Source organism: Podarcis vaucheri (genome assembly GCF_965113315.1).
Source record: "Podarcis vaucheri genome assembly, chromosome: 1".
In the NCBI taxonomy this organism is placed as follows: domain Eukaryota; kingdom Metazoa; phylum Chordata; class Lepidosauria; order Squamata; family Lacertidae; genus Podarcis; species Podarcis vaucheri.
In genome coordinates, this window is record NC_138759.1 from 89322094 (window position 1) to 89349143 (window position 27050).

The 27050-nt window shown below is 43.0% G+C and overlaps 1 protein-coding gene across 19 annotated transcripts in view; it reads left to right on the forward strand.

Moving 5' to 3' along the window:
• The window catches only part of TNS1 (tensin 1), a 321487-nt gene that overhangs the window by 156565 nt on the left and 137872 nt on the right, over positions 1-27050 (forward strand). The gene's annotated exons all lie outside the window — the stretch shown is intronic.

Here is a 27050-nt window from a genome sequence, read left to right on the forward strand (position 1 = left end):
CTAAAGTTGTCACAGCTGAAAGTCAGAGTCAGCGGCAGGTCCAGATTTTTACTGAATAATTCCTCAAAGCACATGGATTCAAACTTGCTCATAATTTCAGCTCTGGTTTGTGTTCCTTGCTTTAAGTCTTAACTTAAGCTCTTCATTAACTAGGCTGCAGGGATCCACTATCCAATGCATATTTGCAATCTTTTTGTAAAGCTCTCCCAATCTACCTTCTATCCAGAGAGCAGTAACTCCAGCCTTTAACACCAATGTCTACACTCTGTGAGGGTTTTGTTAGGAAAGAGATGGGATAATTCTGACCGTTTTCCAGACTGGGGTGTCCATGGCTGGCACCGTCTCTTTCTGCCTTCAATGTCAGGTCCTGCAGTAATTGTTCTTCTGGTTAATGAATGCCAGCACAACTTGGTGGCATGAAATTCAAGAACCCAAGTTGCAGAAATCCAGAATTCTTCTCCATCTCCTCAGCATGGCAAGTATCCATGCTGTACCCCAGATGCTCTGATTTTTCTTAGGAGACTTCTCAAGAGAGGCTTGACAGTCCAAGAGAAAGCTAGGCTAACACGATGGTATGTCTGGCTTGATTTCACACTCTGAGCAGAGCTTTCAGCACAGATGGATTTAGGCTTGGTCCGCGATCTGTTCTTTGAAAAAGGAAACAGCCTTTGCAAGCCTGGAAATGGATGCGTCATCCTACAAAAAAAGCAAAACAAAGGCCGCTGTCGGAAGCTTCTCATGACCAGCCGGAGGCTACAGAAATCAACAAGCTCCAGGCAGTCTGTGCATAGTACATGTTGGAGAGAGAAAAGCTTAGGAGTAACTGCATGTTGTGACATGAATCTTGGGCATATTGGAGAGCATTCTAGGTTGCAGGGGGAGGAATCCCTCACCCAACAGAGGTTAGCCAAGGGGTCATTTTTCTCAGGCAGAAGGACTCACTAATACAGGCTGGTATGCAGGTATGTGGTGAGATGTTCAATGTTTATCCACTAAATCAACATCAGTGACTACAACCTCTGAGCCCAGGCACAATGATAAACACAAGAGCACCAAACATTATATGGATAAAAGTTCAACTTACAGTCAAACAATGGGCACATTTCAGAAAAGGGTAAGCACACTAAAATCCTTCTGAGATAGATGGGCTTTTAAGTTCTGATCTGTGTGGTTTATGTTGCGTTAATGTCAATTAAACAGAAACATGTCAAGCTTTGCTTGGAGTGATTCCTGTGTGTTCAGCAACAGAGTTCAGTATACCACATCCTTCAACATTTGATGGACATTTGCTTTGTATTATGGTCCCAATTCAGATTTAGTCAGGTCCTGGGTGGAGATGTGCACCCTCTGTTCTCAACCTTTGGGTCCCCAGATGTTGTTGGGCTACAACTCCCATCATCCCTGAGCTCTGGCCTTGCTAGCTAGGGGTGTTGGGAGTTGTAGTTCAACAACATCTGGGGACCCATAGGTTGAGAAAGGCTGAATAAAGAGACAATTTCTTTTGCAAGGTTTTATACTTTTGTTAGGGACAGGGGTGGCGCTGTGGGTTAAACCACAGAACCTAGGACTTGCCGATCAGAAGGTCGGCGGTTCGAATCCCCACGACAGGGTGAGCTCCCATTGCCCGGTCCCTGCTCCTGCCAACCTAGCAGTTCGAAAGCACACCGAAGTGTAAGTAGATAAATAGGTACCGCTCCGGCGGGGAAGGTAAACGGAAGGTAAATCTTCCATCATATTGTCCAAACAGGCACTGTTTGCAGGTGACTGGGTACCCACATTTAGGCAAAAACCACCCCCCTCCCAAACCCATGCACGTTAGCTTACCAGTGCACATATAGTAATTGAGAAATGAAGCTATAGTTGAAAAGACAGGACCTGTGTAAGGTAAAGGTAAAGAAACCCTGGACGGTTAAGTCCAGTCAAAGGCAACTATGGGGTATGGTGCTCATTTCCCTTTCCAGGCCGAGGGAGCCGGTGTTTGTCCACAGCTTTCTGGGTCATGATTAAATCACTACTGGCACATGGAGGACCATGACGAATGCCAGAGTGCACAGAAACGCTGTTTACTGTTCCACTGCAGCAGTACCTATTTATCTACTTGCCCTGGTATGCTTTTGAACTGCTAGGTTGGCAGAAGCTGGGACAGAGCAATGGGAGCTCATCCCATCACTCAGATTTGAACTGCTGACCTTCCAATCAGCAAGCCCAAGAAACTCAGTGGTTTAGACCACAGTGCCACCAGCACCTTTTCCCCAAATCATTGTAGATGTGTTCATGAAGCCAGTCTTCCTGCATAGGAGGAATGCTGTGAGACAGCTATGTGGTTTTAACCCATGTTTGGAATTCACCGTATTTCTAGGGTGGGTTGAGGGGAGAAAGCTTCAGCAAAACACTTAACAAAGGGCTAGAGTTCTTTATAATAAATCTGCCTTGGCAATTAAAGCAGTGTGCTTGGGGCATTGTTTTGTGGAAGGGTGTAACATTAATGAGACTTCCTGGGGCTGGGTGAACTCTTTGGGAAGTGTGTTTATTTTCTGCTTGTTTGGATTGACTTCACTTGGCTATCTTTTTGGACCATCCCATGCTTCCCATTAGCTGCTCTAGCCACTGTTGTCTTCATTGTGTATTTCTCCAGTGTGTTGCTGAATACCTTTGTTGACATGTCAACACTGGGACTTCTGCACAAGCATAAAAAGGGCCCTAAGTATTAGAAGGCACTCTACTCTCTTGAGATAGATGGTGAATAATTGGGATGGGGACAGAGCAGGGATATCAGTTCCTAGAACTGCCGAGCAAGAAGGAATCTCTTTAATCCTCTGTCATCTCAAACTTGCTGGGGCAGGGGGTGAGTTCTTTAATTTCCCACTATGCCAGATCCAGGGTGGCAAAGCAGAGGACCCCGAGAATCAGCTCTTTAGGGGGATTTGGAGGACTGTGGATCAACCAGATCCAAATCCACTGGCACCCCTCTCCTGAAATACCTTGTATGGGGGATTTTTGATTACTATTACTGGTGGGAGAATCACAGTTTTCAGCCTGTGTGGGTGAAACTGGAGTCTCTGCTGTGGTGGAGCCCTCCATTCACCCATGGCAAATGATGGCACTCTTCTGCACTGATGGGGGCTATTTGGGGATGCAGTTACACACAATCCTCTTCCTCCCAGCCATTAACAGCAGGGAGCAGGTTGGGTCTGCACTTTAAACGTTTTCACTTTCATTTAAATGCATCTGTTAAAATTTAATCATGGGCATGTGTACCTGTATAACAGTGCGGAATCAGCAAACTGAAACATTATTTGGTTTAATGAGACTATAAGCCCTTTCCCCATGTCCTCCTCCACCTCCTCCTTTAGAAAAACTTCCGGTGCATATAATGGAAGATAATAATTTCTAGTCCTTACAAAACGGTAGAAGAAAAAGAGTGAATTCTTCTGACTGCTTGTACTGATGAAGGCTCTGAAGTCAAAGAGCTAAACATTGCAACTTCTTGCCCCCACCCCCTTGTGGTTCTAAGTCTCTCTCTTTGCTCCTGCCACTCTTGGCCTTAGACATCCTTCTCACTTTCTTTGCCACTTCTCCCCCAAGACATTGGCAGTGTATTCTGCATAAGTCCAAGGCCTGTGTTAAGATCAAACAGTAGCTTCAGTGAGGGACATAACCATGTTTGCAGACATTTCTGAGTGTTGCATAAAGCCTGAATTGCACCTTATTAAAATGAGAAGTGGTTTCCCCTTATTCTATCCTCAGCATCTGCAGAAAACAAGTGATCTCTGTTCTCTTTCACATAGTAGAAAACAATTACCTTATCTTACTTCTATATTCTTTACTTGAGCCTAAGCCTAATCAATTCCATCCTAGTTTCTGCTCAAAGCTGGAAAATATGAACTCTAAGACTGCTTTCTTTACTTTTTGGTCCCCTTGGTTCTTTTCCCACCAGGTGTAAACCATGCAACTGGCTGCTGTCTTCTACATGGGGGTGGCCTGGCATTTAAAGATGTTTGAGACAGGCCAGTGGTATTTGCCTCTGGAGACAGAACTCCTTTCCCAGGCCTGCTGGTTCTTGCAATATCTTAGTTGAGATCTAATAACAGCAAATTACTTTTGGTCTGAGGTTGAAGTGAGTTTTGCAGGCAGCGCTGTGCTTACATACTGCCAAGTGTAACTAAGCAGATGCCAATAACTAAGTAGTATCGGAGCCCATAATGCCTCTCTGCCCACCCAGATGCACTCTGGGAAATCATACATAGATATCTATATCTGCAAGGAAGCTGTTTGTTTGCTAAATGTATGCATTTCCCTTTCAACATACAATGTTTGTGCCTTCCAGCTCTTTTGCTGCTTCACACTCTAATCTCTATGTGTATCCATAGGTTCTGTTTTTCTCTTGCTGGGACGGTAAATGGATTCTCTCCCACTGTAGAGATGGCTTTCTCCTGTCCTTTCTCTAAGGAGCTCAGGATGGCAATACATGGGGCTTTCCCCTATTTTACCATACAAAAACCCTTCAGGGAGGGTTAGGTTAAGAAATGGTGATGGGCTCAATATCACCTAGAGAGGTTCATGGCTAGTTGTGGAGGTGAGCATGGGTCCCTCCAGATCAAGACCTACACTTTGGTCTAGTCAGGCACCACACTGGCTCTTTTCAGCTCTCCAGTTGTGTACTTCATACACACAAATAGCCAGTACTCACCACATGGAGACTTGTGGAAATGTTGCTGTGCAACAGCATCACACTCCTTGTGGCAGCTGACACTGGCAAGGAAACTCTCATGGTTTGGGCAATCCATGTGGTGTGTGACCCTTGCATTTTTCAGCCATTACCTTCGTTTTCAACAAAAGCTGTCTCGGTGTAACATTTCTCATTGTGGAAGACACACTGAGACTTCTTGGTACTGGGTGAACTCTTTGGGAAGTGTTTTTTATTATTTTCTGCTTGTTTGGACACACTTCACTTGGCTATCCCTGGGTCATCCCATTCTTCCCGTTAGCCACTCCAGACACTGTTGTCTGCATTGTGCCTCTCCAGTGTGTTGCTGAATAATTTTGTTGACCTGTCAATACTGGGACTTCTGCAAAAGCATAAAAAAGGCTATAAGTATACCTCTCTTGAGGCATGTGTGGTAAATTGGGATGGGGACAGAGCAGGGATATCAGTTCCTAGAGCTGCTGAGCAAGAAGGAATCCTCTGCCATCTCAAACTTGCTGGGGCAGGAGATGAGTTCTTTAATTTTCCACTATGCCAGGTCCAGACTGTGTTGCAGGAGTGGGAGTTATTGGGGCTTCAAGGTGCCTCTCGCATGACACAGTATTGTGAACACTTTTGAACATATGCATCAGGCCTGGTGCCATGGAGGGGAAATATATTAATATGATCAGATTAATATGATGTACATGCATTCCATTAGCTTGGCGCTGTCTGGGAGCACACTGTTTGTTTGTTTTTGCACGCCCAGGGTGAGAACCAGATGGCTAACAGGCATGCTGGTTGGCACTACTGAGACTGCTTGGCAAGGCTGTGCTGAGTCATTGAACGGCGTTTGGGTGGATTGACCATGACTCCCCTGCCTGGGTTTCCATTAGGCTGTATAGATCCAAGAAATCGTCCCAGGCTAGAAAGGGAGGAGGAGACCATAGGCGTACACTGCCGCTGAGCTGTTGGGTCTGGCGTCATCAGAAAGTTGGCTACAGGCTCCTGCTTTTTTGGATGGAGTTCTTGGCAACATTTCTGTTTGTTGCAAAAGCAGCACTTCCTGGTGCAATTTTATTTTTTTAATCGTAGCATGGACATGCTTGGTTGCTACATATGTTTTGTGAATGCCAGCACCAAGGAGTTCCAGGAACAAAGTCGGGAGTCCAGTGTGCTGATAGCTGTTGGTTCAAACATTTGAAAGCAAATCACAGCTCACTCACTGAAGGACTCCCAGCATTACGAAAGTGCTAGAGGATATAAAGGACAATTGGAGGAAGCACAATATTATTCTTCTGATTTATGCAGTGCTATCAGTGTACATGGTTTGGTGCATCATAAACACAAAAGACAGGTCTCTGCCCCAAGAAGCTTTCAGTGGAGAAGAAAGCAGAGGAAAGGAAAGAGAGAAAGCCAAGGGTAACAAGTTATGGCTCGGTGACAGCAAATGAAAGGCTTAAGCAATTGTGTGAAGGAGAAGTGTGCTGTAGGCAATGTGATTAATTTGCATTATACTTGGGATTATTGACAAGCACTCACTGGGGGTCAGGGTGCCAGTCCCTGGAAAATTCCAGGAGGGTAGCCATGTCTGGAGTAATGTTAGGGCCAGCTGATTTATTGTTATGTGAATTTCCATTGGCAGCTACATACTTCTTTATCAGATGCATTTAGTGGGGTGAGAATGTGGCAGGTAGGTGTGTGCAACACATGGCTGGAGGCGTTTGTAGATCAGCTCCGTAACATGGGAACTCAAGATGTCTGGAAAAAGCACCCTGGTGGAGGCAGCTCAAGGTGAATGCAGTAGATTAGCTTAACATTTGTTGAAACAATGTAGCATGAATGCTAAACATGAATGCGCTAAAACAGCCAGCTGGGATGCAGCTATTTTTGTTCAAGCCTAAGGCCAGAGACAGGAGACTCTTGTTCATCTGAAAAGTAACAGATAAAACGTAGTGGAAGGGTAAATGACAGGTCAAAGGTATCAAACTTTGCACTGGCCTTTTCCTCACCGCTGTGGCCAATTCTAGTCCGGGATTTGGCTCTGTGTGTGTGTGACAGGTAAAACCTGTCTTTGCTGCAGACATAAGTAGGATTCCCTCAGGCTGTGTGCTGGCCTGGAATAAGTGGATGAAGTCAATTTGGGTTTCCCACCCTCATCCTGAGCAAGACCTTGGCTACTGGGGGTCAATGCCTCAGCTTGGAAAATAGGATGCAGGCCAGGAAGTGAAACCCATAAGGTAAGGCAGGTGTTTGTAGATTAGACCCCCCACCACCCTCAGATGTCAGCTGGGAGCTGCTGCCAGGCAAAAAAATCAAAGCTGGTAAATCATTTATCTAGATAGGCAGACATAGCAAACTCTAGATGAGTTTAGCTGGGAGAGTTGGCGCAAAGGGAATTTGATTAGCATACTAAGTAGGCAGAAATCTACAGGTGACTTTGTCTTCTCTCACACATTTTCTTCAAAAAGTAAAAAGTCATGGGTGCACATGTGCATTTTAGAATTAGTTTGCCAGGTAGAGAGCTTCCCATAACTCCCACCTTGTAGCTGCTTTTTAGAGCATTACCTGCTTTCTTATCATGTGTACCAGTTAGTATTCACAGCTAGCTGACTGGTAAAAAATAGCCTTTTGGGTGAGAGGGAAATTAACTGCTTTGCTAGCATATGTTGAGATTTGAAATTCTGGAAAAGGGTGCAATTTGGATTTAGCTTTGTATTGACCTCTGGAAAACACACAGGCTTCTGATCTGTTGAAATATAAGTGTGTACATACCATAGTTCTTAGCAGCCTTTCAAAAAAGTCTATAAAAGTAACGAGTGTATCAAAATATTTACTAGACCACTTGTCCACATGTACTGTATCCATATTAGTAACTGTACTTTGTTAAGGCTTGCTGGGAATTTTAACTTGGTGAGGGATACACTATCGTGCCCAGAATTCTTTGGGTGAAAGAATATAGTGTTTATGCAGCTAGGTTTACTTGAAGGGAACAACTACAGTTGCTGTTAAAAGTTGATGTCACTGTGTCTGCCTGGGAAATCACTTGAAGGGGCAGGAAATGAATGTAGGAGAGAAGCTGTTCTCTCCCCCACCCCCTCCCTCCCTATGTAAATATTTATGTGAACTGCCCTAGGTTTTATGGCTAGGTCAGCTTTTAAGCCTAAATATGTGTATAAATGTCAGTAAGTCCATTTGGATTTTGCATAAATAAGCATATGTGTGCAAAGGCAGGCAAGTGTGCTCCCATGCAAGTCATGCTCAGACCCCCCCCCCGTTCCTAAATGTGAAGGAAAAGGCAGATCCACATGAAACATCTGAAGCTCATTTAAAGCACACGACTTCCCCAGAGCATCCTGGGAACTGTAGTTAGTTCAGGGTACTGGGAATTGTAGTTATTGTGTGTGGGGGGAGAACTGCAGCTGCCAGGATTCTTTTGGAGTGCCATGTGCGTAAACATGGGATTATGTGGGGCAGGGTTTTGTGGAGGAGTGGATTCAGGCAAAAAGTCAGGGCGGAACAGCAGGTTTGGGGTCAGGAGATCTTCTGCCGACTTCGAAGCTGGTGGTTTCCAGCCAATTTTCAGCGTCACCCTCAGAGTCCCAAAGAGGAGCTTTGCAAACTTTGCCTTTTTAGGCCTGGGAGCCAACAGCAGCAAACAGAAAGGCCCAGCTGCAAATGAAAATCCTCTCCTTGTGCAAACAACAGTAAGTAGGAAGCTGCCACTTGCCGTGTCTCGCTCAAAAGGGCACAACAATGAAGGTTTTTAGGAAGTATTCAAGAGGTTTGTTATCCTGGCCCCCATTCTACAAGCGCCAAACAGGCAAAAACCCTGGCAGCTGCTGGTCAGGATTTATAGCTCTTGGTTTGTTTTTAGAGACTAGAGAAGGAGGGGTGGTTCTGACAGTAGCAGCACCTCCTGACGCAGGTGAGGTTGCTTCCAGGTCACCTGTTTATTATTGAGCAATCAACCTGATTTGTTTGCAGGGAGATTAGACAAAGTTAGCCATTTATTGAATATTCATTCTAATTTGTTTACAGGGAGGTCAAGTGATGCTGCATCAAACAAATGCATTTTAGTGTCATCTTCCGATCTTTGCAAAGTGTCCAATCTTTTAGAGAAGTGTCAGAGTTTCAGCTATAAGTGCACAGCCAGTATGTGTTTGAACCCTACCTGAATATATAGTGACAGTTTGGAAGTGCCCTCCTACATTTTTTCCTACATGAGCAAGTAATTTTGAGGAAGGGTTTTTCCCCATTGGTAATGCAGGCTATGTACACATTAGCCACCTTCCACTGTGTTTCAAGTTGCAATTGCACACTGTTGTACACACCAGAGGTTCATTCAATGCACATTACTTGTTTGGTATTGGTATTATATATATATTTATATCCCACCTTTCCCCCTGATTGGACTCAAGGCTTTCTCTGCCCCTGCAAACCCCCAAATTCCTGTCCATGAAGCTGCCTCCTGTATATGTGCTCTCATCCATGTATGCACAATGGCTGTCTAAAATGTAGACACCTCATCTTAACTGTGCAGTGAATGTGGCTCAAGTTTTCATTTTTGACTGAAGCTGGTTTGAAGGAAAAAAGCCAGAGTAAATGGTAATGTGTGTGTGCGCGCGCGCGTGTGTGTGTGTGCCATGGACTTGAACCAAATCCCCTTCTCCTAAATTTTTTTTTGGTAAACATTCAAAAGGATGGGAGAACAAATCACAGATCTTCATAATCTCATCTGAATCAACACAGACCTGGCCATGGTGATGAGGGAAAAGCAGACCTAAATGAAGAGTTCTGCTGCATTGTGGGCAGAATTGTCAGCTAGGCAGAATTTCTCATCCTGGTAATAAAGATGCGAGCCAGAAAGACCCTTTGCTTAACCTTAGATCCCAGGAGGGTGGACTAGTAAGTGAGGCTGCCCTGGCAGATTAGTAAGAATAAAAATGCAAGAAGGGAAGGAAAAAAATGGAGACATTTTTGCTTTTCCTTGTAATCTCTTCAAATCTGATCTGGAACAAACACCAGGCTATAAATATGCAACTTCCTGATGCCATTTGTAATGGTATTTCTTAAGTTCAGATTACAGTGTTTCAAGCCCTACTGATATTTTATCAGTCATCCCAGTTTTTAAATAAATAAAGCCGCAGCTGACCAGAAGGGAGCTGAGATTCCATAGCAGGACAAGTTAGAGCCAGATAGGAACTGAATACATGGGAAAGAAGGTGGGAGAGATCATATAGAAGTATGATCAAGTATGATCGCAGATGCCAGCGGCATCATTGAGCTTGCTTGTATTTCTTAAATAAGGCATAAGGAATGCAGTGAATTTACAGTTCCACAATACAATGCATTACTGGTAGTTTATTGCTGGGTTTACTAACAGAGCATTAGGCTTTGACAGTATAGATGTTATTACTGTAGCTATAACTCTTAGCTGATTGCATTATTGACCTGCAACTGGTGGGTCATGGAAATCATGAAGAGAGTCCAGGTCATGGGTGCTTGCGTGTGTGTGTGTGTGAGAGAGAGAGAGAGAGAGAGAGAGAGAGTTCTAGATGAGTTAATGGATTTGGCAGTTGCTTCTATCTGGCATTGATCTACCTCTCACAAATTTGCCTTGGTTGTTCTTCCTTTTTTCATTGGGTATTTCTTGTTGGAATATATGGTCAAAAATCGGGTGCAGTAAAAGACCAAAGAAAGGGGATGGCAATGGATTGGGGTGGGAAATAGTAATCCCTGGAGGTCAAGGTTTAGACGCCAAGGTGAGGAACAGGAGAGCTGTTCCAAGAACAGAACATCCCACTCCTTTGTCACCAGAAGCCCATTCCATGGCTCCTTTTGATTTCATAGCCCTTGCATAGTTTCAGACTTTCTTGCAACATTATAAAAGCTAGAAAATTCCCTTTTTTGGGGAAAAAATGTAGATGAGAAGATTCCTAGGGAGTAGGATTCTGGTTTGGAATGCATGTTCTGTGCTTCATAGCACCTATGGAGGCAAGAGGAATATGCATAATCCAGCCTTTTACTAATACTCCTTGCTCCCTGAAGGCATTTATCTCCACATTAAAGCCGTCACTTTAGAGTCTCTCAGTAAAGCTTACTCTCTTGTAGTAGCTGAAGGGTCCCTTGCATCAAGGATCCCTTTCATGTAGGGCGCTGGCTAAGGCCTCTTGAACCTCACATCGCCATGGATAAGAAATGGTGGGCAAATAGCCTTTGTTCACATTGAAAGCGTGCAACTTCCCCTCAAGAATCTTGGGAACTGTAGTTTGTTAAGAGTCCTGGGAATTGTATCTCTGCCAAAGGGAAACTACAGCCCCAAAGACTCTTTGTGGGAAGTGCATTAAAGTGTATGGTGCGGACCTGACCTTTTTCAGGGAAGCACAGTTACCATGGTTGATCCGATAATCTTCCAAGCACCCTCAGGCTTCCTGGGACCTCAGTCAGAATTCTTTGAAATCCACATGGCTCCATCAATCCTTGCAACTCTGGTTGCTTTCCCTCTGGAGCCCTTTGTTGCTGCAGAGGCAACGCCTTTCCAGAATTAGCTGGAAGTGCAATTAAAAACAGTGCTTCCATGGAGTGCTTAATTAATTCAGTACTAATATAACTAGCCATTCCCCTCTCCATGTATACAATCCTCTTGTAATATCTACTCACAAGTAAGCTCCAGCCAGTAAAGATTCTTTCCAATGCCAATTGAAAGATTCCTGTTTGCAGGTTCAGCTGTTTTATTGCTACCCTGGTCAATGTGGCATGGGGTCTAGTGCTGAATTGCCCCCTTTTGTCACATGACTTCTTGATTTGTATACATTATTCATTTATTTACATTGGATTTTCAACTAAGATTTACTCAGAGCAGACCCATTGAGATTAATGAACATGACTAATTTAGGTCCTTTAATTTCAACGGGGCTACTCTTAACAATACTTTGTTGAATACTACCCATTCTTTTAAATCTCTTTTTCTCTCCCCCCCCCGCTTCCTTGGTAGCAAAACAACACTGTTCTCTGCGATGGGAAGAAAAGATGGAGGAAGGAGTAAAGAAATAACTGCTGTACAGAGGGCTAATAATTGGCTCAATAACTGGCAATTCAACATTAATCCTTCAACGGTGCTGACCAAGGAAGCAATAAAATAAGCTAAACCCACAAAAAGGAGGCTTTCAATTTAAATGAACAGTATCCCTTAAAAGCTCAAATAGTTGTTGCTGTCATTTTATATGATAGCAAAATAAATAAATAAAAATAAAAAATTTCCGCAAACCTCCCCCCCTTGCATGTAATGATTTAATAATGGCATTGTATGGATTCCTCATTTCAAAAAAGTGATTGAATGAAAGATGGAAACCAGAGAAAGGCCAAATGTGGAAGCAATGTCTGGCCTTTTCTTAATAGTGATTGTGGCTGAAATGAAAAATAGCTTCTTTTTCTGTTGGTTTTCAGGTAAAGTTGTTTGTTCTCAATTAGAACAAAATGTTAGGGCTTGCATTCCACTGCCAAAATTCTTGATAAGTTCTGTCTCTAGGCTAATAATAATTTTTTGTGGTTACTCCTTATCTCTTCTTTAAAACACACAAGAATCAGGTCATCCCCTCTTCTGTCATTGCTGGGCACCAGATTGTGGACTTATCACAGTGCGCAGAAAACTAATGATCTTGTACTGCAGCTTGGGAGTCTCATGGTCCTGTGATGGTCCTGAGATTTCGATCTGCTGTTGCGTGCTCCAGTTGCCTACACATACTATTTTTTATCTCTCATTTGAGCATGCAGATAGTTCAACCTTGTGACTATGACTAATATTACTGGCTGAAAATACAGCTAGGTTGTTCTGATTGGTGAGAAAATGCATCAAAATGCATGGTTTCATAAGAAATGACAGGATAGGTATGGATTACAATATGGATTGCAACTAAGGTTGTGCGTATACTGCTTCCCAAACCAGAAGTGGGAGCGCACTGCGTATGCAGAGTAAATGGGAGTGTATACACAGCCTAGATGTTGTGCTGTGTTAACTGTGATCAGCATGGCATCTCTCCCACAGGTGCAAAGAGCTTGTGTTTAGATGCAAAGACCAGAAGCACTGTAACCAAAGAAGCAAAGCTTTCTGTAGCCAAACTGCTGCTGACATTGTATTAAACATCATCCTCCATGTTTCCCCACTAACGTCTAAGTTCAGATGAGCCCACTCAGTTTCCTCCAGCAGAAACGTATTCCCCACCAGCACGTAGGAACCTAACCTGGAAAGAATCCAGCTTCCAGAGGTCACAATCAGGTCAAGCTGAATCTAAATATGTTTGAGTACTGCATGGCTACCACCAAAATAAAGCTGCTGAGCATGTCTGGCAAGGGCAGACCCAGGTTTTCAGCAGATGCTCTCTGTGTGGGCGAGTGTCCTCAGGCAACTTTAAGTTAATAAAGCATTCAGTAGACAGTGCTTAATCTCTTGGTCTGAAGCATGGGAGAGTGCTGCTGTGTTCATATTTTGCTTGTGGGCTTCCTGTCAGCATCTTGGTGAAAACATTGGACTTTGGTTCAATCCATCCAGCAGAGGTGGTCTTATGTTCTTAACGTACAAAGCAGGCAAAATTGCCTTTCTGCTTGGACCAACTTAGGTTGTTGGAGCCGCATGCAAGCTTCCAGATGTTCTCCGAACTCTTCAGTGGGCAGAATGCAATTGGATAAACATTTCACAACATTACAGAGAATGCTAGGATAAAAATAGTTTTTAAAAAAATGTTTCAAAGAGGGTTTGTGTTCCAGTAGACACTTTCATACACCCCCAACCCCTATCTTTTTGTGCTTGAAAGTGCTTCCTTTTCATCTATTGAAAGAACTGCATGAAATTTTAAAATTTTGATGCTTTCTACAGCAGTCAACAAAACCTTATTATCTTTGGTTTGTTCTTTTTGGTTTGTTTTTCTTGTACACAATAACACTTGAAACCTGCCTCCTCTCTGTGGATGACAGACACATATGATAATAGGCCTAAGTCTTTCGGAAAGAAATTCAAGCAATACCGGAGAGCGGGTCAGTGTGGGTGTGTTGGGGTTCCTCACTTGGCTTTCCAATACCATGCTTTGCTACCAGTTACCCTTTTTATGGGGGTTCAGATGTGCAAAATTGTTTCAATAGGCTGTTTGCTGTGGCAGCAGTGGCTTTGTTCCCACTGCCACCACCCATTTTTAAAACAGTGATGGAGAACCTGTGGCTTTCCAGATGTGGTTGTGCTTCAGCTCCTCTCAACCCCTGTCCGCATGGCCAACAGTCAGGGATGATGGGAGCTGCAGTTCAACAAAGTCTGGAGGGCCACCCCTTTTGTGAAAAAGAAAACCCCCCGTACAAAATGTGTGGCCCATTTTTCTGTTGTTCTGTCATATACCGTATTAACCAAAGGCATATTACTATTCATAAAAAAAAAGATTGTCAGGCATCCTAGATTTTGACAAGTTCGGGGACTTTGGCGATTGGTGCATACCTTAACTTTACAAAGCAGCCAAGGGCGCTTTCCCCTCTTTGAACATTTTTTTGCTTAAAAATGTGCATCGTCTTATCTTCATGCGAGGCACTCTGACATCTCTGAAGCCTCCCAGCTGGCTGCACTTCCTAGAATCCTCCCAGGGGCATTTCAGAAAGAATGGCCAGGCCGGAGGATGCGGAGATACCGCAAAGTATTTTGCTGCTATGAGAAAGATTAGCGGAAGGGGGGTGGGAACCTCAACCACCTCATAAAGGTTTTCTTACCCCTCATATCTTTCATTTCCTCCCACCCTGCTAAATAAAGTCGGGCAGGATATTTTGATACGGCTTTAGACATATCGTTTTGTTGCTGCTTATGGTGGTGGTGGCAGCAGCTGTGTGGCTCTTTATGACAGAAGTTTAGCTGACAGCCGCCACCACCCTACACTCCTGGAATGACATCATGAGACATAAGAAAGTACTGATACTTGGTGAAGAGGTCTAAGTGTGTAAGAGAAAGGATGACTCTTCCAAGCTTGTTGGTCAGCAGTAGCTCCTGATAACTTTGAGCTGGATAAACTGTGAACCTCGCAGTTCTCATCTTCCTAGCATATTGCTTTAATTGTTCCATCCAGTGTATCATCTGGGGATGTGCTGTTTCTAAGAACTGGCAGGGGTTGGGGAGCCTCTGAAGATCCCAAGCCTTTGACTCACCCTGTGACTCAAGCCAAACCATCCATGTCTCAGACTACTAACCCTGAGCTGGGTATGAAAAAGGTCCATGAGCCTGACAACAGAGCAGATTTGAGACTCATAGGTAACAAAGACATACAAGGATACCCCTAAGTGTTTTCCTGTGGATGATGAGCCTCCTTTCCTGATCCCCAGGGTATTGTGTATCATCTTTCCTTCTTTTCTTGAGGATCCACTTTTAGTGTTCTGTTCCTTCTCTCCTGTACATCTGAGCGGGGACCACGAATTCAAGCGTTTGAGCATTTGAGGACTTGGGATCGCGGTGAAAGGTACAGGCTCTGTTTTTGTGGGGAAAACAGCCAAGTAAACTTGTGTCTGTGAATGGAAAAAAAATTAATGCAAAAGAAACATCCCGTACTTGTGTTATATAAACAGAAGATTATCCGAGGCTGTAAGAAAATGTATCGTGTATGAAAAAAATAAATAAGATAGAGGCAGATCATTGGGCTTTTGCAAAGGAATTTAGTGTGAGAGATTGTGGCATCCTGCTGATGGAACATTGGACAGCTGTTGTGCAGACAAATGTTGGGGATATCTGTGGAAAGCCAACAGGAACTTTCAGTTTTGGCTACGGGTGGGTTGAACATTTGAATATTTCAAGCTTTCACCTCTCTCTCTCTGTTTGTGTCTTTGTGTGTGTGTGTGTGTGTGTGTGTGTGTGTGTGTGTATAAAGTGAAAGTGGGGATGAAACTGTCCCTTATTTTCACATTTTCCAGAGTGGGGACAAGTGTTGAGGTTGGGTACCCAAAACCCACTTGTTCTTGACTTGCTCCGTGTTACAGATTGCCATTTCCCAGTCATTCTTACTCTGAAACTCTTCCTCCATTCAAAACTAATAACAAGGCATATTACAACTGATATTGTATTTGTGCACTTGCTGTTGGAGTGTACTCAGAATTTGATTCCTCTAACCTCTTTCTTTATCTCAATGGGAAACTACCCATTCTTCCTGATTGCTACGTTTGTAGACAGCTGCAGCAGCTTCCACTGTTTGGATGTGTGGCTTCCTCAATCCTAGCACTGGAATCATCCAAACCTTCATCCACTGATCATAAGGATGCCGTAGCAATAGGATTCCTAGAGACTGCTGCAGTAAAATGCATAGAAAGGCCCACATGCGAAATGTATGTGGTTTCCACTTCCGTGCATGTAACATAATAGCATATAAAAACATTTTCCATTTGTGCCCTTTTTGGATTCTTGTTGAACCAAAGTATCTTGACCTATAAGGAAAGAATAAGCCAGCTTTGAAGGTTTGATGCCCTTTGGGACATTTTTTTTTTGCACTCCACCCCCTGAAAACAGTAATACCAAGGAGAAAATAATTTGTTTATTACACTTATACCCTGTTCTTCTGGCAATAAACTTTCCTGGACTACAAGGCAATACCTGTTTAGACACTGATTGGACTGAGAGTTGTTTAGCTTTAACAATTCAGGAATATCATTTACTTTCTGATCATTCTGTCTGTTTTGGCCCTCTTTGAGGGAGAGGCCATTATTGCTAGATAAGGTAAGAATTTGAACTCCACCTAAACCCCAGTCCATGTTTATGTTGCCACTGATGATCAATATGTGTTGTCCAAGTTAGCATAATGGATTTGAGAATGGGAAACCTGGGTCCAAGACCTTGATCAGCTATGAAGTTCACCGGGTGGCTTCAGGCAATTTTCTCTCCTTGAGCCTTGCCCTCTTTCACAAGGTTGTAAGGCTGAAATGGCGGCTACCTGACCTCCTTGTTGGGAAATGCAAGAAGCAAATATAATAAGTACATGAAAATCCTGCATGCAGTTTTTAAACTGTCAAGCAGCACAGTGGCAATAAGTTTTTGCCAATGCATCCTAAGTTTAGCACATAGCACGACTCAGGAATTTTTCATGAAGTGGCTAATGCAGTAGTACCTTGGTTCTCAAACGTAATCTGTTCCGGAAGTCTGTTCCGAAACCAAAGTGTTCCAAAACCAAGGCACCCTTTCCCATAGAAAGTAATGCAAAATGGATTAATCCATTCCAGACTTTTAAAAACAACCCCTAAAACAGCAATTTAACATGAATTTCACTATCTAACGAGACCAGAAAATGAAAGCAATAATCAATGCACTGTACTATAAAATAAATAAGACAGTATTATAGATGATAAAATAAAATAAAATTCTTACTTGCACTGATGATAGTCATTGTTAGGCTGGGGGGCTTTTATCCATTTCTGCAGTCACACAATCAATCAATCAATCAATCAATCAATAGCTGAAATGGGTTCCACACAGTCACAAAAACAAATTAACCAAAAAAGCCTAAAAAACAAAAACGCAAAAAAATAGCAAAAACAAAAGCGCCAAACTTAATCCATTCCTGAAGTCTGTTTGACTTCTGAAATGTTTGAAAACCAAGGTGAAGCTTCTGATTAGTGCAGGCGCTCCAGAAACAATAGCTGACAGCCGCATCGGATGTTTGGCTTCTGAAAAACGTTCGAAAAACGGAACTCTTACTTCCAGGTGTTCGGCGTTTGGGAACCAAGACATTTGATTACCAAGGCATTTGAGAACCAAGGTACCACTATATGTTTTGGAAGAGATGGGAGTGAATTAATGAGTTATGGCAACTTATTTATGGATTGACTGACTTCCACACCACACCCATCCTGTAGCCGAGCACAGGGTACTGCTCCCTTGACTTAGTCATCTGAGTTTGCACTCCAAAACATATAACTTGTTGATCAACAATCAGAGGAGACTTCAGAATATGGATTTGTTGTTCACTAACAGGGACTTGCACCCCACTCTTCCCCAGTAGGGCTTGGGGCAGAATGCTGTTACATGATATTTTTTAAAAAATATAATTAAATCCTATTCTCTTGCATATTTTATTCATTTTCTTCGAGTTCAAATAATGTGTTGGCTTAAGGCATGGGTGGGGCTGTAATTTTATGTTCAGAGACTGGGGAAAAGACGCAATGGCTGTATTTTGTGTGTCAGGAAGGAAAGCTGTAAAGGCGGTTCCCATCTGCCTGGGAGATACTTTCATGCAAAGTATCTTCCACTCACTGACATCCAGGGATTCCTGAAAGGCACTGTGTTGCCTTAACTTGCCATTTCCTTTCTCTAAGATAAAGGGCCCAGCTACAATTCTCACACACAAATATATAACAGATGCTGCTAGGACTTTCAGGGCTTGTCTACATTGGGGTTTGCTACTTGTTTGCAGCTGTTTGCTTTCCCATTTAATTTCAGTAGCCCACATGATGCTACCTGCAAACAACACCAATCTTAATGCTTTCCCCTTGTAAATTAGGGTTATCCATACAGGTGATGACTCAACAGTATTTATCGCAGCTCAGGGTTCAAAATATACCCTATTGAATATAAAAATATAACACAATATTTAGAGCCTTCTTCCCAGTGTGGAGGGAGAAATATCACTGATTTTCAACATGATGTGCTAAGTGTTCTAGTAACTGGCTGCAGCAGTCAGCTGGGGAAAGGAATTCTCACTCTTTAAATCCTACATTTTCCAAATTTAATTAATGTTGAGTGAATATTGCACCTTTTATCACAGCTTCACTGGTGTGCTTTTGTTAAGTGTGAATCAGTTGGCTGCTCAAAAATATGGTGAAGGTGCACATATATACTGGGTGCATTTGGATAATTTAGTGAGAGGTGCTAAGGGAAGATGGATGTGGTCTTTGTGGCAGATCACTTCCTTATGTTAAGCAGCTCTGCATGCTTGGAGTTCTGTTAGTTCAGCTCTTAGGATGTTAGGAAAGAACAGCTGAACTATCTTCTGGCCAGTTGGACTGTCCAGCTCAAATTTGTTAAGAAGAGAGCTGGTTTTAGAAAGTGCCCAAATAATGCTTCATTCCTGAGGAACTCATGCTTGATTTGCTTGTTGTATAGAGAGATCTACATTAAATGTAACAATATCTGTTTGCCTCTTCTCTTTTGGGATTTAGTTTCATTACTTTTGTTCCTTGGATCACTTCCGAAGATTACAGTATACTCTGTCATTAAATAATTGACAGTCCGTAGTTTAGGGTTATTTTTTAAACTAAAAAGTTGACTGTGATCTAAAGTAGGAATAGGAAACTTCTATGTTGAAGGCCACTTTCTTCTGCATACAGTGGTTTGGATGCCCAGGAATATGTTTTGCCATTCAATCTGACTTTCTCATAAAATTATCTGGCTGGCCCCAAAATAAAACTGATGGTTCGTAATTGTAGAGTAAATGCACCTGGGCATAGCAGGAGCATTACGTACACAGTCTGAAGCGAGGAGGAGATGGTAATGGTTTATGTCACTTATCAATCACTCTGTACAAAACACCAGTGTGACTTACAATCAAACAAATGATGCAAGTCAAATGCAAAAAGGACCTATACAATTTAAAAACATAATAGCAGCAATCAACTACAAGTAGTTGTATAAATAATTCTCAGTTTGTTAATCAAAACCCCTCCCAGATGAATAAACATGGCCACCATAAAATTAATCAACTAAACAATATTCCCTAACAGTAGCAGTAAGATATCAGCAACCAAGTGTTTGGGGGACAGGCTCCTTCAGGTGGAGATGTGCTGTGAGGTACTGGGGTCCTGAGCTGCATAAGGCTCACATATTGGAAGCCAGTGTAGTTGGTCAAAAATTGGTGTAATATGCTCAGATAGTACAGGCAACTCCTAGCTTACACAGAGGTTGCATTCCAGGACTCCACACGTGTAACCAAAAGCGTGTATATTGTGAGCACCCTGGAGAGTCCTCCTGGCTTGCAAGGAGACCCTCCCCAGAGCCTGAGGAGAACATTCATTGTATAGAAATAATTGTGCAGACAGAAGCTCTTGCATGTGCCTTGGAGACGTTGGACCGCATTAGAGCTGTAGGTGGCAATCCCAATGAGATTAGGCAGAGCTATGGAGAGTTCACTCATTCCTGATTGTAATGTTGCTCAGCAAGACCGGCATTTTTTTCTCAGTGGAAAAATGCTCCCTGAACATTTATTTCTGAGGGAATGTTCAGGTGTAGCAATGGAAGGTCTTAACATCCACATATCCCAAAGATAGCTTCTGCGTGTTTTTCTTCTCTCATCAGGACAGTATGTTTTGCAGCTGACCCAGTCAGCAACCTGAATTTTTAAACATGCAGAACTGACATGGCAGACAGAAAATTGTCCGTCTAGAGATGGAGAACCTGGGCACACAGAAATTTGAAGGGAAATTGTATTAGTTAAACTCAGAGGAATTCATCAGATTGCTTACTTGGAGGGGGCAGTGTCCCTGCTGTCCCCTTCTTTTTACTTTTCCCAGTGGTGGCTTTTCAGCATTTCCCAGAGTTTCCAGCTAGGGAGGAGACTGTGCAGAGCTGGCCATGTCTTCTCTGGGAAAGCAAGCGAAGCCTGAGGAAATTCACTGGGTTGAAGGACCAACCACTGAGCAACATCTGGGGCAGTTTTCCATAACACTTGCCAGTGGGAAACTCCTTTCCCCCTCTCTTTTAAAATCAAAAATCTGCAGTAAGCAAAAACCCTCCCCTTTTCCCCGTGCTTGGAAATTCTGGCTTGTTTTGTTTCTTGTGAGTCCTTCAAACATTCTCCATGTTCTGCCACTTGAAGCACCCCAGAACAGCAGTATTTTTTTTGGGGGGGGGGCAGATAGTTATCAGGATTGTGGCATGGGGGAAAGTGTTTAAAAAATACATTGGTGCACACAAGTGCCCCAATTGCCTCCCCAGTGCTGCTATTTAAATAAATGACTCACAGAAACGTGTCAGATGCTGCCACGTGTTTCACTTTTTGTCTAGTTAGGCCCATCCATCATTTTCTTTCCATATCCCTGATCTACACTGTTAAAAATTGCAATAAAGCTGTTGATTAAAGCTAAGTGAAAAAGTGGCTGAGAGGGGCAGAGACAAGGGAAGCATGTTGAAGAGGCGCCATGGCAGCAGCAGGAAAAGGCCAAAGAGGCTTGATGTGAGTAAAAAGATGGATTGGCTGCAGCAGAATTGTCAGAGAGGTCTAAACCAGGCTTCCTCAAACTCAGCCCTCCAGATGTTTTGAGACTACAATTCCCATCATCTCTGACCACTGGTCCTGCTAACTAGGGATCGTGGGAGTTATAGGCCAAAAACATTTGGAGGGCCGAGTTCAAGGAAGCCTGGTCTAAGCAAAAGGACTGTGGGGAACATACCACTATCTCCAGGAGCCATTCATAACTTGGAGCATTTCCTATAGAGAGGAATTTCCCCTGAATATCACTATCCCACTCCCTTCCGATTGGTCTAACTTTATCCCACTCTATTCCCAATTGGTCTAAGTTTCTAGTCTGTTATGGTCACATGACATTCCAGGAGGAATGTTTAAAACATTTGGTAGGGGGAAAACTCATAGGGAAGAGTTGCATTTGTGTCAGAAACAGACCTGACAATCCACTGTGACTTGAAGGCGCTGGGGTGTCTGCCAGCAGTGTTCAAACCAGAGGAGCTTCCTGAAGCAGAGGAGGGAACTATGGGCAATGGTCATATAAAACAGCTCCCACTCATCTGCCCACACTCCCAGTCCTCATCCATCATGAAGGAATCTGCCTGTATAACTCAGTTGGCCATTGCTCAAGGCTGCTCTACTTCTTTCGCTGAGTTCTGACTGAAGCAGAAGCAAAGGCACATTTCTAGAAACACTAGTAATAATCAGCAACACCTTTCTTTGTATTTAGATGAACATGTTCTCTTGTTGGTCTCCTGATCCACCCACTTTCTTGCTGAGAAAACTTTTTTCTCCTCTGAAACTGCAAGCTTTAGCTACTGAATTTTTAGATAACACATTCCCAAGTCTCATTGAAATAAATACGATTAAAAGGCTTAACATTCACACGTGATATCCATTGCATTCAGTGATACGTTAGCAATCCTTATTCACCCTCAAAACACCCAAAATACATAAAATTATAGTTTATAAGGAAGATGAATACGTGACAAGCCATTGTAACTCAGTCACTTGCCCACCTAGCTAGTTTGTGGTTATATGGAACATACAGCAATTTCAACCATCTTGATAGTCGCTGTGGAAAACAAAGCTATTGGGCTAAACATGGCTTAGGTTTGATCTTTGGGGCGTGCATGTTTGTGTATGTATGAGACGGAAAGAGAGAGATCTCGGTGGGACCCATGTCTGTCTTCATGCATACCAGAAGTTAGGCACCCCAAAGCAAACGCTCACGATTTTCACTTGGGTGTGTTCTTTTTACACACTGGACTCAAAGGCAGGCTTTCCAGGACCTTGTTTTCGCAGCCTTCCTTTCCACTGCTGCCAATACCCGTTGGAAAACGTGGATGCCAGATTTCACTAACGCTGCGCACAGGGCTTGGAATCACATGCCTGTTGGCTCCACACGGAGCACTTCTCAGCAAACAAACAAGCAGCAGTTACCATGCCCTCATCCAGCTGCGTGTTCACTCCCAAAGCATTCCCAGCTGAACAACTTCAAATAGTCAGGTGATGGCATCATCCAGTGACCTCCTCCGCACGGGAACATTATTTCCCGTGCATTTCTTTCCTTCCCCTCCCAGCACTAAAGTGGGGAAAAAAAATCTATATAAGGGAAGGAATCAGCAGTCAAGAACAAATGGAGCAGAGCTGAGATTGGCTTTCCAGGAATGGCATGGAGCAAAGGAGGGTAAGAGTTACGGGAAGCTTGATGGATGAGAATGGGCAGAGCTTCCAAACCAGATGAGTTATAGCACGATATCTCAGCACCGTGGTGCTCTGCCTCTGCCCGGCACTTTGGCAGGGGATGTGCTGGGAGCCACATGCAGCCTGCTTTCCATCAGCACTACACCCCCCTCCCCCCACTGCAAGAGAGCACGTCTTCAAGGCTTTATAAGGTGCTAGGAGAGTGTGGGGTAGGTAGTGGTGTTGTACTCCTAGTGTCAGAGTGTTTGATTGTGTGTAGCTTCTGAACACTCAGCTTCCATGCTACTTTCTTGGCCCCTCCTCTCAGTCACTACTCCCCCAACCTCTGCTACCTTTCCCCATTCTGAGCATATAGATAATAATAATAATAATAATAATAATAATAATAATAATAATAATAATTTGTATCCCGCCCTCCCTAGCCGAAGCCGGGCTCAGAGCGGCTAACAACAGTAAAAATAACACAGTTTACATAAAATCACAATCAATTAATTGAAATACATTCTAAAATCAATTCATTCTAAAATCAGTTCAGAGTCAAATTAATGGCAACCGTTGGGCTAGAGTTCTATGAGGATTGCAGAAGGAGGGGGTCGGACTGTGCCTTGGCCAAAGGCCTGGCGAAACAGCTCCATCTTGCAGGCCCTGCAGAAAGATGTCAAGTCCCGCAGGGCCCTAGTCTCTTGTGGCAGAGCATTCTACCAGATCGGGGCTATATGGATAAAATCGTCATAGGAAGCATGAACGAGTCTGAGAGCAAACAGGTCACTGTTGTTTCTCTCCCCTCCAATTTTTACTCATTTGTTCTCAATCTGGCTTTCACGCTCCAGGTCACTGATCTTTTCACAAGTGTACGTGTTCTTTACATATAATGTGACTTCTCCTCCCTTCCTGTTTGTTCTATTCCTTTTGAGTGGGTTGTACTGCTCAGTTTCTACTTTCCAGTCATGAAAGTGACTGGATACTTAATGACACCAAAATTCTGATAAACAGGTCTTGCGCAAGTCCTCTGTATTCTTTTATTTTATTTTTAAAATCCCAGTGCACATACTGCAACTGCACTCTCTAAAGTATTTTCCCACACGTGTTGAGATCTTGAGGGAAAGTTCCTCCAGAGTTGTTGAAATTCAGAGGTGCTTTCAGAATACGGTAATCAGCATACGGAAGCAGGCATGCTCTTATCATTTGGGCTGCCCGGAACAAAATGGCTAGGATGTGCATATGGGAGGAGCAAGCACACATAAGAGTTGTGGCAATAGGAACCACCCACCAAAGCATCACTACATAGCCACCCACCAAAAAATTAAAAATGCACTAACAAGCATCCACATCAGTGGTGGCTGTGGATGCTCTTATTAAGCCAGATAAAATATAAAAAGACATTCTGATGAGGATGACATCATGGAAATGGTGTAAAAAAATTCCACAGTACATCTCCATCTGGGAGCATTGAAACTCTCCTCCACCCTCAAAGGCAGAAGATAATCTGGCATAAATGTGCCTACTAAATAAAGCAGGACATAAATGTTGTGCATATAATTGGAAAAGAACTGCTATTTTGCCTACAGTAGCAAGAAATACTGGATCATGCTAGATGAGACATTAGTCCAAATGATCTTTGTGAGCATTCCGACTTTAAAATATCTGAAATTCACGACCTACCTCTGATGTGGAACAACCGCTGCTGTCCAGGGCAGAATATTTGTGTTGTGCTACACAATCCCTTCCCCCAAATATCTGGTGCCACTCAATGTACCTACTTTATTATTTGAGCTCGGATTGCATGTGCCAATCTTTCCATCGCTTCTCCTGCTGCATAAATTCAGTCCTGGAACATGAGCCTGGTGTGCTATCAACACTGCTCTGTGTCTGGCTTGCAGGCTGATGGATTCCATGTGCGCAGTGACTTTCATGCTGGGCCAACAATCAGAAGTGCCGCAGACACCGGAGAGCTTTGGTGAAGTGCAGATTACGGGGAACTTTTATTTGAAGATTTCTGGGGCCATTACTAAGATAGGGAAACACAGAAAAACACAGCAGATGGCTAAGGGGCAGTCATGATCAAAGTGAGTGCCCTTCCCCTCAGTGGCCAGCAGTCAGTTCCTTCATTGAAGTGGTCAGAACAGAGATGTCCATGTTAGCAACCTGTGGTCTCCTCCTTAAGCACATAAAGAGGCTCCATGATCCTTATTGGATGGAGACAGACCGGTAGAGGCCTCAGGGGAACTTGCTTGCCGTGTGGTGCCAGTACTTAGGCGGGTCATAGTACTTAGGCGAGTGTGCATGACATTAACAAACATTAAATTTAGACAAACTTTTTGCGAATTTAGCTTTCAAAGATCTTGAAGGCATAATTCCAGTAGTGATTTTACCTTGTATTATTTATTGTGGAATCATAAGCAGGGAATGGTACTTATCCTATAGGCTGGACCCATTATTGTAAGAATGCTAAATATTCAGTATTTTCTAATGAAGTTATCTTCAGTGTGCTACCAGTAATATTTGCAGAAGGAAATAGCAATAGAGTACAGAATAATAACTTGGAGTAATCTATTTATTATACAGTGGTACCTCGGGTTACAGACGCCTCAGGTTACAGACTCTGCTAACCCAGAAATAGTACCTCGGGTTAAGAACTTTGCTTCAGGATGAGAACAGAAATTGTGTAGCGGCAGTGCAGCGGCAGCGGGAGGCCCCATTAGCTAAAGTGGTGCTTCAGGTTAAGAACAGTTTCGAGTTAAGAACGGACCTCCGGAACGAATTAAGTTCTTAACCCGAGGTACCATTGTATTTACCGTATATAATACATTGCTGTCAAGGCACCCAAAACAGGTGTAAAATACTGCAAACAAATACTGCAAAATCTAAAACAACTGAGTTCTTTCAGACAAACTGATGTCCCGCAGGGATCCATTAGCACAAGCTGCTTCTGCACTTCTGCCTTTCCTCAAGACACACAGCGTAGTATTCAACAAAAATTTTACTCAGAGTAGACCCATTGAAAGTAATGGGGGGCTAACAAAGTTATGCTCATTACTTCCACCGGGTCTACTTTGAGTAAAACTTAGTTGATTACCACTCATAGTTCTTAAACAGCTTCAATAGTTCTCTTGGGTCCATTGATTGTCTCTTTAGAAGCTCCCTGGTCTTGGTCTCTCCTCTCCTGCCTTCCTTTGGGATTCATAGGTCTTAAATAGTAATTACCAGAGTCATAAATAATAAATTCCATTACTGCTGGACTGACTTCTGTAAACTAGAGATGCTGAATAATTGGTTTCCAGTTAGGGACAATATGGTATTGGAGGTGGGGAGTGTATGTAGATGTCACTTGTTAGATGTTAGGCAAAAAAAATAATCACAAACCAATGAACACATGTTTGTTTTACATGCACTTTTGACTACAGTTAAGTTGACTGGTATGTCATCTGTGCATTTTCAGTGAGTCTCAATTGTTTCCCCTTGTTCTTCATTACAGAGTGTTAAAATTCCCTTCTGAATGAGAGGGAATATCATTGGGGGAAGCCATACAGTGACAGACCTGTGCTATTGAACTATGACTGTTCTCTGTTTTGTAGTGTAATAGTAGGCATTCCATGGAGGAAGAATCCCTTTGGGGAGCTTCACTGTAATATTTTAGTTTATTTTCTTGCCATGAAGTGAGCAGATAGATAGGTATTTGGGATTTATCCTTGTGCTTTTGGATTCTTGTCTAGCACCATCCTCTGTTCACATCTCATCAATTCATTTTGACGGTGTTGACTTTCCACCCTTCATGAACATCTGAACAGAGTTTTATTTTCCACTTCCATGGCATACGTGACATTTGTGTGCCAACCACAAGTGCCATCAAGAGCTTGCTGAACCCTAAATGCGCAAAAAGACAAAACAAATGTGTTCTTAATCTACAGTCAGTGAAGCAGAAAACATACAAGTGGCAAACAAACAGGCAAAGGTACAATGAGTGCTTTAAAAAACAACAAAATCAAATCCTTTTAATTCTAATTATTCCTTGTGGAATCTTCAGGGCTGAAGTTCCTTGTTAATAGGAGATTGCAATCTAAGGCTAGAAAAAGGCTGGGGAAGCAAAGCCCTTAAATGGCACTTACTGCATGCATATACCACATTCCCTGTGGACAAATGCCAAGCTTTCCTTGTGTCTGTGCACGTGGTTTGCACATGAGCTGCTATTGTGTGTATGTATCTGTATGTTTAAAAAACTTTATTACAAAAAACTGTCCAGATTAATTGGGTTCCTACTCACCCTCCCCCAACCCCCCCCCACTCTCTTTCAGGCCCAAGTCTCAATTTATATTTCAATGGAATTTACCTCTAGGATTGATTTGGTGGTATGGTTAAATGATATCCTTTGCATATAAGAAGGGATGCTCCTTATTTAAAAGTAGCATTATCCCTTAATATAGGGTTCTGTAGAACAGAACTTAGTAACTCTGCAGAACTTAGTAAGTTCTCCATGGTGC